Genomic DNA, 18125 nt, shown 5'->3' with positions numbered 1-18125 from the left:
TTCTAAAGCACCATATATGGTTATTAAGACTTTTGCTAACGTTACAATTCACAATTTTATCGTTCTGAGAAAGGTTTACTTTATCAAACCTTCAATTATATTTTGGTTTATACCAAGTTTGAAGAATAAACATTAAATGTCATGAAACAGTGCCTCACAGTGACTCAACGGTATATGTGAAAGCTTATCACGATTAAAAAAAAACACAACAGGTTTCAATATCCGAAATAGGGACAACACAGATAGTCCATTGTGTAGTTGTGTGATTGCGAGCAAACGTTTAAACATAAAGTAGTAAATATTTACCCACTAAACTATTTGTTTGATAAGTACTGCTGCCGAGGACCTTATCATTTCTATTGTGTTTCTAGGGCCATGCATTTTTTAACATCTAATTGAGCGTACTGAAATTTGAAATAATGCCTCATGTATGAACGTTTTATTTTTTTCGTAACGAAAAACGGATCACAGCGTTTATTTTCCAAGCTGTGTTACTGCAAAGAAAAGTGCATTTCCTTCTTTTTATTGAATTTTGAAAGATATCAGTTTTTCTTCACAAACTACAACGACATTTCAAGTTTATCTAGCACCTGGGAGTTAGAGATAGTGAAAAAAATAACGTTTCAAGAATTAGTTCCCTGAGGTGTTTTTCAGGGCGCAACCACTGTCCACAAGTGCAGAAAATACGATCACTCACTAAACTATATGCACAGATAGATAGAGTATCTTTCGTAAAGCATTTCTGTTACGCCATTCGAAAATATTTCGACATAGACAAGTGTATTAAACATTGAATGTGAATGACTCAGTTCTTGGCTTCGCAACTTCTTTAATGTTCCTTTTTTACGTACTTCTTCACTATATACAGTATTAGTATTAAAATACACAAATTTTGACTTTCTTTTTGCCAGATATTCTACAGCATATTTTTCATAAATGATTCAACAGCTTTCAATGAAAACTGATACACGCAACATATTTTTCCGCGCCAAAATGTTTCAACTTTTTTTCAAACACATTCAAGTATTTCGAATCAATATTTTTTTCTTGTTTTTGTTGAACATGTTATCTATAAATATGATGTCAAACAATATTCTTGCACATATGTAATAAAGTATAGTTAGTTTCGATATATTATGTGAAGAATATAACACTATTCAAGCTTGTGCAAAATAACTTGTTTGTTTGCTTTTAATTTTGCGCAAAGCTATACGGGGGCTATCTGCACTAGCCGTCACTAATTTAGCAGCGTAGGACTAGAGAAAAAGCAGTTAGACATTAGCTGATAACTCAAATATTCATCAACATGAATAAATTTGCTCCAGAAACCGTCGAAATAAATTTTCCCAGAAACCACGACCATCAGAACAACACACAACCAACCAACAATCAGAAAGTGAATGAAACAAACAACAAAATTCTGTGTCGCTGCGTGCCTTACATTCCAGATATCAGATACAAAACAATAAAACACATAACTGAACACAACATTTCAGTAAACACGCAGTTCGTTCAAGAACTAGGTGCGAAACTAAAATCTATGTTGGATAAAACTATTCTGACAAACACAACACTAATGTTATTCATAAAATATAATGCAACGTCTGTCGTGATGTCTATATTGGAGAAACAAGCTGAAAAGTGAAAACTAGGCTTAGTGAACAACAACAACAAAGAAAAAGACAGCAACATCCCATGCTTTAGAATAGCACAATTAAGCACAAGACTACTCAATGGGCTATCTGTGCTCTGCCCACCACGTGTATCGAAAACCGGTTTTCAGCGTTGTAAGTCTGCAGACACACCGCTGAGCCACTGGAGGGCCTTTAGGACAGTGTAACTCAAATAAACACACTAAACAGATAAAAAATGTAAATTGTTTTTGTTTGTTTTTAATTTCGCGCAAAGCTACTTGAGGGCTATCTGCGCTAGCCGTCCCTAATTTAGCAGTGTAAGACTAGAGGGAAGGCAGCTAGTCATCACCACCCACCGCCAACTCTTGTGCTACTCTTTTACCAACGAATAGGGGGACTGACCATCACATTATAACGCCCCCACGGCTGAAAAGGCGAACATGTTTGGTGCGACGGGGATGCGAACTCACTACCCTCGGATTACGAGTCGCACGCCTTAACCCACCTGGCTATGCCGGGCGTACAAATGTAAATAAACGAACAATTAGAGAAGTTCCTCTAAAAATAAACTAAAACCGACATTAAACCAGCACGAAGGAAAAGGTTTATATTCATATTAATTATTTCATTAAATGTGCTCACGCATGATATTAGGCCATTGACAACCATATAAAATAGATCAAATATATTCAACGCCCATTTACAATTCCATAACTATCACGTCAAGTGTTAAATAACGGTCACTTTTTCAAAAACTATTCTTGATCCGATGATGATCCAGGGAGGTCCGAAACCTGTTATTTGTTCTATGTTTTAAATAAAAGTTTTGATACCTACATTAGTCGTGTTTCTCGTCATCATGAATATTTGTTTGAAATGCTCCATGTGTATAATCATAACAGTCGCTGTGCAATGGCAAAGACGTACATTTGCAGACTTCAAACGCTAGAAACCGGGTTTCGATGCCCGTGATGGGTAGAGCACAGATAGCCCATTATGTATGTTTGTGTTTAACTTCACACAAACACATAATCCTAACAGTCTATTTTGCTATTTAGTTTTAAAAAGCTATGTAAGCGGCAAGTGCTGCTGACTGTTGACCTACTCGGATTAGCAGCCCTAAATTAAAGATAGCTATCTTCGACATAGCCGTTTAGTATATGCTTCATTTAAGGCGCTGTTGGTTAGGTTGGAAATGTCAGTTTGCTTTTTAATTCCACACAAAGCTACAAGAGGGTTATTTGCACTAGCCATCCCTAATTTAGTAGTGTAAGACTAGAGGGAAGCGTCTAGTCACTACCACCACCGCCATCTTTTAGGATATCTTTTACCAACTAATAATGAGATTTACAGTCATATTATAACGCCCTCACGACTGAAAGAGCGAGAATCTTTTTTGGAACGGGGATTTCGATCCCATGAAATTCAGATTGCTAGTCGAGCGCCCTAACCACCTGGTCTTGCCTTGTCAAATTGAAAATACCAAATTGAATTGAGAATTTTTAATAAGCAAAGAAAAATCAATAAAGCGAAAAAGTGGAAAAAGAGTAGGATTTTATGGTTGTTTGTTTTTTATTATAATACTCAAGTTGAATGTTATTGCAACATTTAAAGCCTAAATATATGAAAAAGTCAGGAAAAATAGATTTTCTATTCAGTTACACATCAAAGATTGTTTGTTTTGGAATTTCGCACAAAGCTACTCGAGGGCTATCTGTGCTAGCCGTCCCTAATTTAGCAGTGTAAAACTAGAGGGAAGGCAGCTAGTCATCACTATCCACCGCCAACTCTTGGGCTACTCTTTACCAACGAAAAGTGGGATTGACCGTCACATTATAACGCCCCCACGGTTGAAAGGGCGAGCATGTTTAGCGCGACTCGGGTGCGAACCCACGACCCTCAGATTACGAAGCGCACGCTTTAACGCGCTAGGCCATGCCAGGCCCACATCAAAGAAATAATAAGCAAAGAAGTTATTTGTGTTTTATAAAACTTTCCTTTTCTATGAGATAATCGCTCTCGTGTGCTTAAATATTATCACAATATTTAGGTTTAATAATAGTGACAACAGCTTACTTAACATTCAGTTGTACATCTCTAAATCCAGCTTGGTCAAATTGTGTGATTATAAAAATACCTCAAGAACAAATATTTTTCTTAATATATCTTATCAGTAGCCAGATATTTAAATTTGTAACATGTTGTTAGTATGATATCACAAGCTTCTATTATTGTATCATTAAACAATTATTATCTTATATAATTCCTTTTTGACATTACTTCAAACAAATCCTTGCGAATATTTTCTGTTGTTTGTTTACTTCATTGTTAATATTATCAAATATACTTCCTGTCGGATATTCCCTATTGTTTGTGTACTATCTTGAGAACAATACCAGGTAGAGTTCCTTTTGAGTGTTCATATTGTTCGTGTATAGTAAATATTACCAATTAGAGTTCCTTTGAAAACACCAGCCTATTTGACAAAAACCTCAGAGTAACTTTTGATTATTCTCTGTACCACATTTGTAGGTCTGACTAATCTGACTAATCTTCAATTACTATCATGCTTTTTTACCATTAGCATTAGCATATGCTATAATTTAGGAAAATAAATGAAACGGTAACAGGTGTTAAGGTGGACATTATAATAAATATAATATGTAAAACTAAGCGCCCAATAAATTGTTTGTTTTGGAATTTCGCACAAAACTACTCGAGAGCTATCTGTGCTAGCCGTCCCTAATTTAGCAGTGTAAGACTAGAGGGAAGGCAGCTAGTCATCACCACCCACCGCCAACTCTTGGGCTACTCTTTTACCAAAGAATAGTGGGATTGACCGTCACATTATAACGCCCCCACGGCTGGGAGGGCGGGCATGTTTGGCGCGACTCGGGCGCGAACCCGTGACCCTCAGATTACAAAGCGCACACCTTAACGCGCTAGGCCATGCCAGGCCCTCGCCCAATAAAGCTCCAGCTATTTTAGTTCGACAAGTTGTGTAGTTCTGAATAATTCTAATAAATATAGTACGTCACTGATGATGTATCTAACATTTCAGATTATGTAAGATCTTTGTTACTCGAACCGAATTTAGGACCATTATTACAGAAGTATCTTTAAATCACGCGCTTACATGTTTAATAAAAAAAAAACCAACTAAAAGCATATTGAGAGGTTAGGAAAACCGTTGTTCGTTTCTCTAAATAATGTTTCACAAGAGCTTTAATTATTAAGTATTATAATTAATAATAAGATTGCTATTAATTATTGAGCACGTGGAGTTGTAGTATATGTAGCACTAGAGCAAGAAATAGGTATTGAAAAAAACTAAAACTAAAACATGCCTTCAAGTTTTAAAGATAAGACCTATACATTACACGACAGTCGATCCACGGAGTGATGATACAGATAGCAGAAACAATTATTTTCATTGGTATATGTGTGTGAGAGAAGAAACTCGTTATATGACAATGAAAGACAGATGCATATATCATAGTATAAATCGACAGCATATGAAATAAAAGTAGGGAACATACTGACAACATAGGATGGTAGCATAAATGACAAAACACCGATAATATATCGTATTATTTGATAAAGAATAGAATGTCAGGTGATGACACTGTGGAACAAAGATGACAAACTTACTGATACACGCACGAGAGTAATACATAGAAATACACCAGCATCATATTCGTATACAGAGAGTTGGGATCAACAAATATATCAGTATCACGTCTAAAGAGTAATTTCAGTTGATAAGCAAATTTATCCAACTTACATTAGCATCTGAAAGTAATTTTATGTCTTGTGTCCAATCACGTGCCAAATAAAAACAAAACAGATAATCCAAAACATTTATAAAAATGACTTAAAGCATTTTTTCAATTTTCACACTTATATATAAGGTCAAACGTAAACTGTTTCTATCTAAAAGTTGCTTCCCTCGAGAACAAAATAAGACAAAGTGATGATAGACTTTCTATCACAAGGCAATTCACGATTGTACATACGTTCTATGCCATTCGCTTGGTTCAGAAACTGGTTGTGTAAAAGTATTAGTGTTAAGCTATAATACTTCATCTGGTTAGGCAGAGGATGGGAGCCTAACCTGTTGATAACTTGTACTTTGCCTCTTGAATTTATTTGTTTGTCATAGTGCAAAGTTATGAATTGTGCCATTTTAATATTAAGACGTCACATGTTTTTAATAATTCAAAATTGACATTCTTTAAAGCTTTTTTGATATATTTTATCTTTTTCTACGTACATCCCCATAGCTATATTGTACACAGAGTAAAGATACAGCTGTGAAATGTTTTTGTACTTCTCTGTTAATTATGATTTTATACGTGTCTTGACTTTAAGGTTTTTGTTGTTCTATGTTAATTAAAACGTGTTCCTATTGTAAAAATACTGGATGTTAAATATTCATCAAAACGCATCTGTTGAAATTACTTTACTATTTGCTGCATTCAAAGTATCTTTAATTGGTTTAGTTGAAAGCTGTTTCTGAAGCATTCCATTCAAGTACAGGTAAAGCTATTATACAGTCACTAAGATATATTCTCATTATTACGTATCTAGTATTCACGAGTATACGAACTAAAAGCTATTCTGGAGATTATAATTTTCTCTAGAAATGCACATTTAAAAAGCTGAAAAAACAACTATATGCATAAATCATATTTAATTCATAGTTAAAAGTCCCTACAATTGAAACAATTACAGGGCCATTAAGTAAATATAAACTCAAGCCATCGCGTAAAAGAACTGTAATTATTGCTTGTGAACAGAGCTGAATTGTGGAACTGAGTGCTTTCTAGTAAAGGTTTTACAACATAATCTTAAATAGTTTTAGATTATAGTTTGTAATTCCGAGTATATATTTGAATACATGGAATCAATAGTATTTGAAACATTATTTTTGAAAAACGTGTGTTTAAACAAGTTCTGAAGAATAAACAAAAATAACAACAAACAATCTCGTATTTTACTTCTTTTTTAACTGACGTCATCTATGGTGTAATCTATGATATGACATAGCATTGATCTACCTCTGGTTTCAGAGCTGAAAAAATATCTAAAATTTATGTTTTCGTTAACACGTTTTAGTTGGTGTTTTTTTTAGGTTTCTTTTCATTCTTTGTTTTAACTACCAACTTGTGAAGTAATACCAATTTTTCATTGAAGTATTTGAGTATAAGTTAAGGGCCAAAATCGCTTTTGAGTGAATAAAATGGACTATGAATGCATCGTTTTAAAAAACAAATCATAAGGCTGATAAAAGGTTACTAAAAGTACAGCTTATCGTTTACAACTAAGAAATTTCAACTGAAACAGCTTATGAGAAACACATGAGTGACTCAGTAGTAAGTCTAAGACCTGATAAAGCTCAAATTGGGGTTTAATTCTTGCGATTTGAACATTATGAAATTTTAGGTTTAAAACACAACAAAAATTAATAGATTATACTCGTTAAATGTAGATTTGGATGGTTTTCTACTTACACATACAAAAAGAGGATTAAAAAAGACGCCGTGTTCGACAATCTCTGATGAAATTTTAATGTGTACGTGTTTGTTTCTGTGCATTAATTTAATTATTTCACAGGATATCAAATGCAATCTATCGCTCTAATAACCGTAAGTCTCGCCTTACATATAACATTCTATTCAGTCTGTTAGAGAATTGATTGTGGCCATTATAATATAATTTTAAAAAGTATCTATTCGTTCCATATTATTTAACCCAATTTAATTGAGAAGATACTTTTTAATCTCATTTGTGAATAAAAAATATGCCTTGTGCAAATTTAATTATTTTAAGTGCAACGTGAAAGTTACATACAAAAGTTATGTGTTCTGACGGTTCTTCGTAACAATACTCAAGCAATAATACACATTATTGAAACTCACTGCTATTCGAATTAACTTCTGTTTAAGTTGATTTTAAAATCTCAAATTTCATAAAAAGTAAATGCAAACAAGAAGTGAAAGCGAATCTAAACGCCATATATTTACTAAAAAAAACTACCTTGTCTATAAACTGAGAAAATTTAACATAAACCACTAATAAACGATATAACTTCATAACGTAGTCAAACCACTTTCATATTTCTTTATTTATCATTAAAAGTGTTAATACCCATACCAGCCGTTCTGAGATATATTTTCATATTTGTCAGACTTTACTTGAATACACAGATTCTTAACATGCACTGAAACACAAATCGTGTAGTAAAAATGCAAGGATTTGATAACAATAACGTTTAAAATATTTGTAGCAAATTTGTAGAAATATTACCTGAGAATTTAAAGAAAAACAGAAGCAGTTTTTACACTAACATGCACTGGGCCTCTAGAAATACATAATTAATAAAAGAGAAAGGTGTGTAGTAATCACTTTCATAACGAAATTAGCACCATTCTTAGCTTGAATAATGCTGTTGTTTACAAGGCGTAGTTTCAATTATGCTGGTTCTGCTTTTGTTTTGTAGTACTGTTGTAAAAATCTGGCCTGATAACAGGTTGTAGGCTCTTTTTTTAATCCGCTCAGTATGGATTCCTGTAAGTTGTGAGAGGACCACCAAGAGAAGGCGCTGTATTTTTAGTTTACCTCCTCTGTGACCTAAACATCCATCCATGTGCTTGTCTTGAGTGGTAACCCGTGAATGGTAGGAGAGGATCCTGGTGGTTGAAGGGTCCAGTCCTAATATATCACTTTGGCCTTGAATTTCTGTAGACGGGTGGCCTTGGGGTGACCCCTAGGGGAAATCGGATGGCCCACTTGGGCTAGAACTAATCGAAAACCACTGTTGTACGTTCGTGATGGCTGTTGTAGACATTGTATCTGATGCTGATGTATGGGTATAGTACTCACGAAACCCTTGTGTTACTGTAATGTCCTTGTTTGGCATTGTAGTGTGTCCCCTTGTAGAGCTTTGTGGTGGGTGGAATCAATGGGCACGGTAATATTCTTTCTTTAGTATGGATCCCATAACTCAAAATAAAAATAAAATAATAAAGAAAGATCATAGGTAAACGACCACTTCTTGAAGGTTTTGAACAACAATCTTCAACGCCTGTACCTCATTTTCTGATATTACATTCTTTATCAGTCAAATATTTAGGACAAAAATCTTCTTTTTTTTATTCAGAAGAGACTAGAGGTGCTTGTTGGCTCTCGTAAGTCAACCAAAAAGCTTCATTCTAGAACATATTTGTGAAAACATCAACTCCAAAACACAGTGAACTCCTCTTATATTTGATGGCCATTGGGAATATTCCCATTGGGGTTACTTGCCGTGCTACTTTGAATTCGTCACGAGGAGTTATTGTTGAGAGGAATTTGAAGAACATCCTCGAGTCAGATATTCTCCCTGGTTTATCAACCCAAGGAGTTTCTGCAGTAAGTCGTATCTCCACTTGCAAAGTTGGAATTATGATGCTGACCAATGTCTTAATTTTGACGTTTACATCACCGTGTCCACCTGCCACCATCAAGGCTGGTTATCTAAATTATAAGGTACGGCCATATATTCTGAACTCTCTCAGCTATTTCCAATGCCAATGGTTCGTTCCCTCGAAGACATCGTATTCTAGTTCCTTGATGTGTGCTCGTTGCAATGGCAAGAATCATAATGCATAGAGTACGAAATGGACCCATACTGTGTTAATTGTAGTAGCTCTCACCCCTCTTACTTTCGTTCTTACTCCAGGTGGGTGGAAGAAAATGGGGTACAGCATTTGAAAATGATTCACAAGGTTCCAAGGTTACTGTCCATTACTCCATCTCGAATTTACGCTACTTCACTCCATTCTAATGCTACAGTGGGAATGCAGACAGATCTCTCATTGTCCCTGACAGAATCTTTTTCAAACGACATGGAAAATATTTTGCTCTCTAATAAGAGTGTTGACAAGTCAACATCAACACCTATCTCTATCTATAGTGCCTCCAGCTTCAGGCATTTCTTCGGGTCCATCTTATTCTTTGGCCCCGAGATGCAGAACGATTATTTGTTCACGCCATCAGTTACTGGAATCTTCATTTACCAACAAAGACCTGCCCACTGAACTCAGAACGGTATCCATAGAGGTCGATAAACTTTCTAATAAAGAGAAATAACATAATTGAAAACAAATGGGAGTTCCGCCCAATTATCCTTCACATAAGTACAAATGGTCACCTTAATAAGTGGAACTATCGAGGTTTGCTTTCTAATTTGGATGGCATCAAATCACTGATTAATTCTATTATCCTATATGTCTTTACTTACATTTCTAAAACATTTCTGAAACCTGTCAATACAGTCACCTTTCAGCAGGTTATGTGATGAACGAGTGCATGGAAGAGTGCCACTACTGGTCGATCAGCAAGTGCCCACCCTGCTTTTTCTAGTTGATACACCCTTGAAACCTGTAGCTATCTGTATTTCATTGGGTCATACCATCACCGTTTGTTTTCTCTCTGTCTCCTGAAGAGACCTATGATCAATAAGACCTTGATACTCTCATTGAACAGTTGCCGTCTCCCTTTTTAATCCTTGGGACTTCAATGGACATAATCCCATCTGAGCTGGTGCTAATATTGATGTGATAATTGTTCTGTAGATCATTTGCTATCTTCAATACTGGCATGTATACCTATTTTCATGCACCTTGTCAGTCTTTTACTACTATTGATCTCTTTATAAGCTCCCTTCCATTTTTCTCTCATTTCTTTTGGGGGATTGACATTGACTCATGGTACAGTGATTATTTTTCTATCATTGTGAGAAAGAGTGGCCGTGATCAATGCCACTCGATCCACATGCCCCTGTGGAAGCTGGATCAAGTCATCTGTTCCTCTTTCACTGGTTTCGTAGAACTTGATCCTGTTGTCATCTGTAAGCTATTGATAGACGACTGTGTGGAAGCAGTAAATGACTATTATATCCAAGCAGCTACAGAATCTATTTCTGAAATCTTGACACATTTCCACGGTATCCTCGTCTATAGTGAAATCTTGCTTGCCACATGGAATGGAAGGCTTAAAAACCTTTCGTAGGTATTCCACATTTTCATTAACCACATCACTTTCCAGCAGGCCCGTGCACATGCTCGTCAAATGAGATGTCAAAACTAGAAGGGAATCTTGGATTAAGTTCATAACTAGCATCCGTTCTACCACCTGTTTCAAAGTCACATGGGACAACATTTAGAAGATGAGTGTGCAGTATCCTTCAGCTCCTCTTTCAATCTTGTTCTCCAATGTGCAGGAAGTTGTTGATGTCCAGAGCAATGCCGATACTCTCAGTGAAAACTTTCTATGCGTCTAGCACTTCTGTCTCATCCTCACCTTCCTAGCCATCAAGATTCAGACAGTAATCACCTTCATTCTTTTGGGCTGGTCATATCTATTACTATAATCGCCCCTTTATAGTGTTGGAACTCAAGCTTGTTCTTCATTAGTCTGGAAGTACATCAGTTTGACTTGATGATATTCATTATGAGATACTGTGTTATCCCTCTCCTACCTCTCTTGCTATTCTTCTGGTTGTTCTTAAATGGATCTGGTAGGAGAATGTTTCTTTTCATGATTGGTACCATGCTATTATCTTCCAAGTTTATAAGCCTGGGAAGGACCCCAAGATTTTTAAAACCACTGTCCAATTGCTTTGATAAGTTATCTCTCTAAGATCTGAGAGAAAATAGTTAATACTTGTCTTGTTTGGTTCCTCAAATCATACAACCTCCTCTCATCTACCCGTGTGGGTTTGATGACAGCACTCCAACTTGGACCACCTGATTTGATTTAAAACGTCAATCGGGAAAGGCTTTTTCAAGCTTTAACATCTTGTTTCTGTATTTTTTACCTTAAGAAAGCTTATGATACTAGGTGGAGATATGGCATTTTTCGAGACCACCACTCTTATGGGCTGCATGGCCATTTGCTCATTTTAAATATATTTAATGGACCGGCGATTCCAGGTCTTTCTGGGTTCGACACTTTCCAATTTATTCCCACAGGAACCTGGAGTCCCTCAGGGCTATTTCTTGAGTGTCATTTTTTATTAGAAACGGACAACTCCCCTTTACAGTTGTAAACGGTCTCTATGTCAACAACTTTCACATTCGTGTCAGTTGTCGAGCATGATGTTTACTGAGAGACAGCTACAGACTGCCCTCAATCGTTTACTGAAGTAAACTACAGCAAACCTTTTCTTTTTCTAGAACAGTTTCCATGCACTTCCACCGCCAATGCTTTCTTTGATCCCTAATGCAAAGTTCGTGGGGCTTATATTTGATCATAAACTGACTTTCATTCCACACATCAAACAGCTATGCGTCAAGTGTACAAGAACACGGAACATCTTTTGTGTACTCTCTTTTGGGAGTAGATCGATGTTCTATGCTGAAGAACTATCGTGCCCTCATTCGATCGAAACTGGATTATGGACTTCTATTCTATCGTTTTGCCACGACCTTAGTCTTGAATATGTTGAATGCTGTTTACCATCAGGGGCTTCAACTCTGCACAGGGGCTTTATGCACTTCTCTAGTCCAGAGTTTGTACACTGTGTCTTATGAACTTTCTCTACACCTCCACCTTCGCATCTGTCTTTACTGTATGATTCAAAGCTTCGAACTTTACCACAGCATCCCATCTGGGTTCGTGTTTACCTTCCTTAGTGGGTCATGCTTTTTCAAAACAGACCATTTGCCATTGTTCCTTTTGGCCTTTAACTCCAGGCACAGTTGAATGAATTGGGTCTGTTCTTGAATGAAATGGTTGTATCCACTGGTCAGCCCATCCCACAATGGCTCTAGCCGTCCCTAATTTAGCAGTGTAAGACTAGAAGAAAGGCAGCTAGTCATCACCACCCACAGCCAACTCTTGGGCTACTCTTTTACCAACGAATAGTGGGATTGACCGTTACATTATAACGTCCCCACAGCTGAACGGGCGAGCATGTTTGGCGCGACGGGAATGCAAACCCGCGACCCTCAGATTACGAGTCGCATGCCTTAACACGCTTGGTCATGTCGGGCCATTGACAATTCTTTGAGTCATCTGAAGAAGGCGAATACTCTTAATTGGAGGTTACGTCTTATACTTACCAAACATCTTTCAAACAATCTTTACATTTCCATTCATACGGATGGTTCAAAATCAGGTGACTCTGTGGGCTCTGCCACGGTTTGTTACGGTTCTGTGGTTACCCACAGAATTTCCTCAACAGTCTCTGTGTTCACTGCCGAATTATACGCTATTTCTCTTGCCCTGGATTACGCAAAAGCTATGCAGTACTATTTATAGCGACTTACGTAGCTCTCTGCTGGGCCTCGAATCACTTCATCTTAGTTTTCATTCTGTTCGCGTGAATATTCAATTCGACTGGCACATAAATGATTTTCAGCACTTTTACAAAATTCTAGCCAGTAAACGTTTCTCTTACATTAGTATTACATGTATCTAATGTGGACATTTTAATGACTGTTTATTCCTTTAAACTTTTCAATACTGTAAAATACTCTTATCAACAAGATTGCGATCATTTTTCTTTTGCATTTCTGTACAAGTTGGCAACCTCTAACATTTGCTCTTAAAAATTCAGTAAGACCGAATATTTTGGAATTCTCACACACTAATGCGTTTCTAATCTATTTGTCTCCTGTGTCATCATGATCTATGTATGGTATTTTTCCTCAAACATTAATAATTTCACTAAGTTTTAATGCATTTTACTTATTATAATGCTTTTAACTAAGAAATCTGGACTATTCATATTTTTATACTCATTGGTGTCCTCGAAAAGTATGCTGGATGGACTCTTTTTTACATATTTAAGGTAAAACACTAACATGGAGAGACAGAAGGGAAACAATTTAAATTAATTGTATGTGAAGTGTGTTCTATGCCGAAACCGGCAATAAGAAAGAAAAATCAATTTATGAATAACTTATTTCATTCATATGCTCTTTCACAAAGGCCACATTTACTTTAAACTATATGTTTATGTGCACATGTATTGTAATCCGTATTTTGATATAAATATGAAAAATATCAACGATATAATTGTTGAGGTTCCAATTTACTTAACTTGTGTAAATAACAAAACAAAAACGAAAACAGTTTATGCTTGACATTCTAATACACACAGGAATTACCCAACTTTCCAAGATTCCTTAGCATTGTTATTATTTTTGTAGCTTACAGCTGTTACTTGCTCCTTCCTCAGTGGCACGTCTACAGATTTACAATGTTAGCAACTGGATTTCGATACCTGCACCTGGCATGGGCAGGTGGTTAGGGCACTCAAGTCAAAACCTGTTTGTTACAGATTCGAACCCCCGTCCCTCCAAACATGCTCGCTCTTTCAGCCGTGTTGGCGTTATAAAGTCACGGTCAATCCCAATATTTGTCGGTAAAAGAGTAGCCGAAAAGTTGGCGGTGAGTGGTGATTTAAATTACTGACTGCTACCGCAGATAGCTCTCGTTTAGCTTTGTTCTGAACTGCAATCAAATAAAACTTCTTATTTACAAAATATATGTCCTGTGAACTAAAATACATGACTGGAGTTAATTTCAACATTCATTTTTTTTGTCATGCAAAGAATAGAAAATAAAAGAGTTATGAGATAGAAGAAGGAGCGATAAGATCTTTTTTGCTGGTTATAGTCCGGCTTTACAGGTGCATTATATATAAAAGTATATATGCATACAACATGTACAGCGGTAAATCGCCGGATTTACAACGCTGTAATGAGGAGTTCCATTCCTCTCGGTGGGCTCATCACATAGTGAGATGTAACTTTGATATAAGAAAAACACATACATTATATAATATGTATATTAGGGAGCAAATATATTTTGATGACAGAAGTGACTGATAAAAAATGAAAGAATATAAATATTTTAAAGTAATTTTTTGTTGTTTCTAAAATATATACTGAAGAAAATATATGAATATCTTTGGGTGTTTCACATTAAAAAAATGTGAAAAGTTATTTTTCTTTTTTAGCGATTCATAAATAGTCATACATTTAGAATCTATGAACAGCACTGTTGTCAAGATGCACGGTAGTTACAAGGCACGTGACTAGACTTGGTGAAAGAGACTGTAACGAGATAATGAAACAAAAACAAACAAACAAACAAATTCTTTAGAATAATATTACACCCTTTTGGTTGTTTCTTTTACAACCTTAGTTTGTTTTTGTCGTTGAATCTTACTCGAACCTATTCGAGAGCTATTTGCGCTAGTTATTCCTAAGTTTTCAGCGAGCAAAAACCACCCACCGTCAACTTGGCTAATCTTTATAAATGAAAACTGAGATTTACTGTCAAATTATAATTCCAGCCAGCTGAAAGGGTGATTGCGTTCGGCGACAATTTTCGATCACGTTAGTTACTGATTGCGAAATCGTCATCGTAACTATCGTCTTAACCAAGAAAGCATATGTAAGCAGTATTTACACTGTGCTGATTTTGTGTTTAAAACAATTTTTTATATGAATATAAAAAAAGCAACTTATATCGCTGTCAACGTTCCTATTATCTTGATCCATTAAATAATATGGCAAACACTTTTCCATTCTACACTTTTAAAAGGAATTAATTTAGTGGACTTTAATAAAAAATATTACGGATGCATTATTAATAAAAAAACACAGTGGACAACACAGTGTAATTACCAACAAAATCACAGTTCTTCCACTGTTGAAATTGTCGCAAGTCTTTAAAACGGTAGTTATTGAAACATGCATTCAGACGTTAGTAGAAAACACCTGTCTCTTCAGATCGATAGCTTCGGAACTCTTTCACGAGGGTTCCATCCAAGCTCCGCCTTATACGTGTAACACCATCCTAGCCTCGAACTCACTCATTTTCTTTTGACACCAAATACTGCGTGCACAGAGGGTCCCGCGTTCCCTCTGACCACATCTCTCCTCGAGTTCCAGTTGTCGGTATCGAAAGGTAGGAGTGGAACATTAGCTCTTTAAACCACGCGAACATTCAGTTTGTAAAACAGAAAGAAATTCAATAAAGTAGTATTCAAAATAGTATAATTTACTTATATATTTAAAAAGTTATCTTTTTCTTTCAGAGTTGCACAGAGTTTTTAACTTATAGTCGTAATTGGAAAGGAAGAAAAATATCTTAACTACTGCAAGAGTTTGAGAAGACTTGCGGAAGTGCCAAAAAAAGAGAGATTAGTCCTTAAGGACTAATGTACTTAAATTCAATGATAAATTATGAACATTCATCTTGATATTTTAATCGATTCTAGAGACGTCAAGATGCCTGCTCGTCAGTTTTCTTTTTCAGGTAAGTGTCAAATATTACTATATCTCTGCAATCATTTGTTAATTTGTTAAAATCATGACATCCGAAACATATCTTAAGCTAAGTGATAAAAATGTATGAAATATTCAATTGGTTGAATGGCAGTTAACTAAACGTCAAAGAAAAGAGCGATTCGAAAATAAAAACAATGACAGGAATTATATATTTTTGTACAAATAGTCTTTTGATTTTTAGGCTACCATTACTGCTACTTCTATTAAAGCATTTTTCTTTTCTTACAACAGGTGTTTTAAGGTTTGATTTGTTTTGAATTTCGCGCAAAGTTGCACGTGGGCTATTTGCAATTCCAACTCTTGAGCTACTCTTTTGCCAACGATTAGTGGGATTGATCGTTACATTAGAATGCCCACACGGCTGAAAGGGTGAGTATGTTTGATGTGACGGAGATTCGAACCCGCGATCCTCGGATTACGAGTCGTGTGCCCTAACGATCTGGCCATGCCTGGCCTAGCGGAAAAGACAACACAGTTTTTAACTGGCGTAAATATTTTTTATTTTGCCCATCAACGTTTGACAAACATTCATTGGCAGCTTTAATATATTACAAATTATATTGTACAGGAAAGAACATTGTAAACATTAAATGTTATTGAATTACTCTTCCCTTTTTTATGTGAAAATGAACTGTTATTGGCAGTCATCCAACCATTAGTCCGTCTCAATCAGCGTGATGCCAATAAAAATACGGGCAATAATACTATTCCTAGCAGCAGTGTGATGATTGCATTTTTGTACCTCAGGGCAAAAACAACATAGGGCAAAAGTGTATAATTCAAATTTGGGCTGGCAAAGTCTATTACGTATAATAATTGAGAAAAAAATTTCAAGCTTTACTGAAGAGACTACATGAAACTAGTACTGTTGATATTAGAAGCAGTCGAGACAGAAAGCCTAAACTTTTTAAAAGTGATTCTAAGTAATCGGGGGTCATTCTCTTTATATGATACACCAAAACAAGTAGCAAAGACCTAACTGAAAGTACATATGTAAATGGTTCCTCTAGAACAGCAAGATACAAATTAACACGAAGTAGCCTCAATTGACCAGTAGTTAGTTGTACAAAGTCTACTACTTAATAGTGAAAAATGATGAGTTGAGCAATGCTGGAGAAGAGTGCTTTTTACTTATGAATCCTAATCCAAATTCTTTGATAATGACAAGTAACAATTTGTTGTGTGGAAAAAGGAAAACAATAGCACGATCAACGTACAATTATAAAACATGGCACGTATATTTTAGCATTTACCAGATACAGTCATGTGAAAAAGTTAGGACACCCTATGAAAGCCTGTGCATTTTTGTAACATTTTTGGATATATATATATATTTAATCTCAATTTTAACAACACTGATAGATTATTGAAACATAAATAAACAATTAAAATTGAATAAAAGATTTTTCAAGATCTTCTGAAAATGTAATTCTACAAAATTACGTATTCTAACTGAGGAAAAAGTTAGGACACCCTACCCCCTAATAACTAGTGTTACCCCCTTTGGCTGAAATAACTGCAGTTAGACGCTTCTTGTAGCCATCTACCAGTCTCTGACATCGGTCTGAAGAAGGTTTGCCCCACTTTTCAATGCAGAATTCTTTCAGTTGTGAGATGTTTGACGGGTTTCTTGCATGTACAGCCCGTTTCAAGTTACCTCACAGCATCTCAATAGGATTAAGATCTGGGCTTTGACTCGGCCATTTCAAGACTCTCCATTGCTTAGTTTTTAGCCAGTCCTTGATGGATTTACTGATATGTTTTGGGTCATTGTCGTGTTGTAGGGTTCAATTCCGCTTCAGCTTTAATTTTCTTACAGATGGACTCACATGTTCCTCAAGCATCCTCTGATACACAGTAGAATGCATGGTGGATTCTATGATTGTGAGTTGTCCAGGTTCTACTGCAGCAAAGCAACCCCAAACCATGACACTTCCACCTCCATGCTTCACAGTTGGTATGAGGTTCTTTTCCTGGAATGCTGTATTTGTTTTACGCCAAACATGTCCTCTGTTCTGGTGTCCAAATAATTCAATTTTAGACTCATCTGTCCAAAGAACATTATTCCAGAAGTCCTGGTCTTTGTCTACATTCTCTCTGGCAAACTTCAGTCTGGTCTTGATGTTTCTCTTAGAGAGCA

The 18125-nt window shown here is 36.0% G+C and overlaps 1 long non-coding RNA gene across 1 annotated transcript in view; it reads left to right on the top strand.

The window, feature by feature from the left end:
• LOC143232702 (uncharacterized) overlaps positions 1–18125 on the top strand; it is a 142144-nt gene that overhangs the window by 86180 nt on the left and 37839 nt on the right. The window contains exon 2 of the long non-coding RNA XR_013017676.1: positions 15733–15953. This is a non-coding gene — a long non-coding RNA (uncharacterized LOC143232702). The remainder of the gene's footprint in view (positions 1–15732; positions 15954–18125) is intronic.

Source organism: Tachypleus tridentatus, chromosome 11 (assembly GCF_004210375.1).
Source record: "Tachypleus tridentatus isolate NWPU-2018 chromosome 11, ASM421037v1, whole genome shotgun sequence".
Classification (NCBI taxonomy): domain Eukaryota; kingdom Metazoa; phylum Arthropoda; class Merostomata; order Xiphosura; family Limulidae; genus Tachypleus; species Tachypleus tridentatus.
Note: the sequence above shows the minus strand (reverse complement) of the source record. Positions and strands in the feature narration are given on the sequence as shown.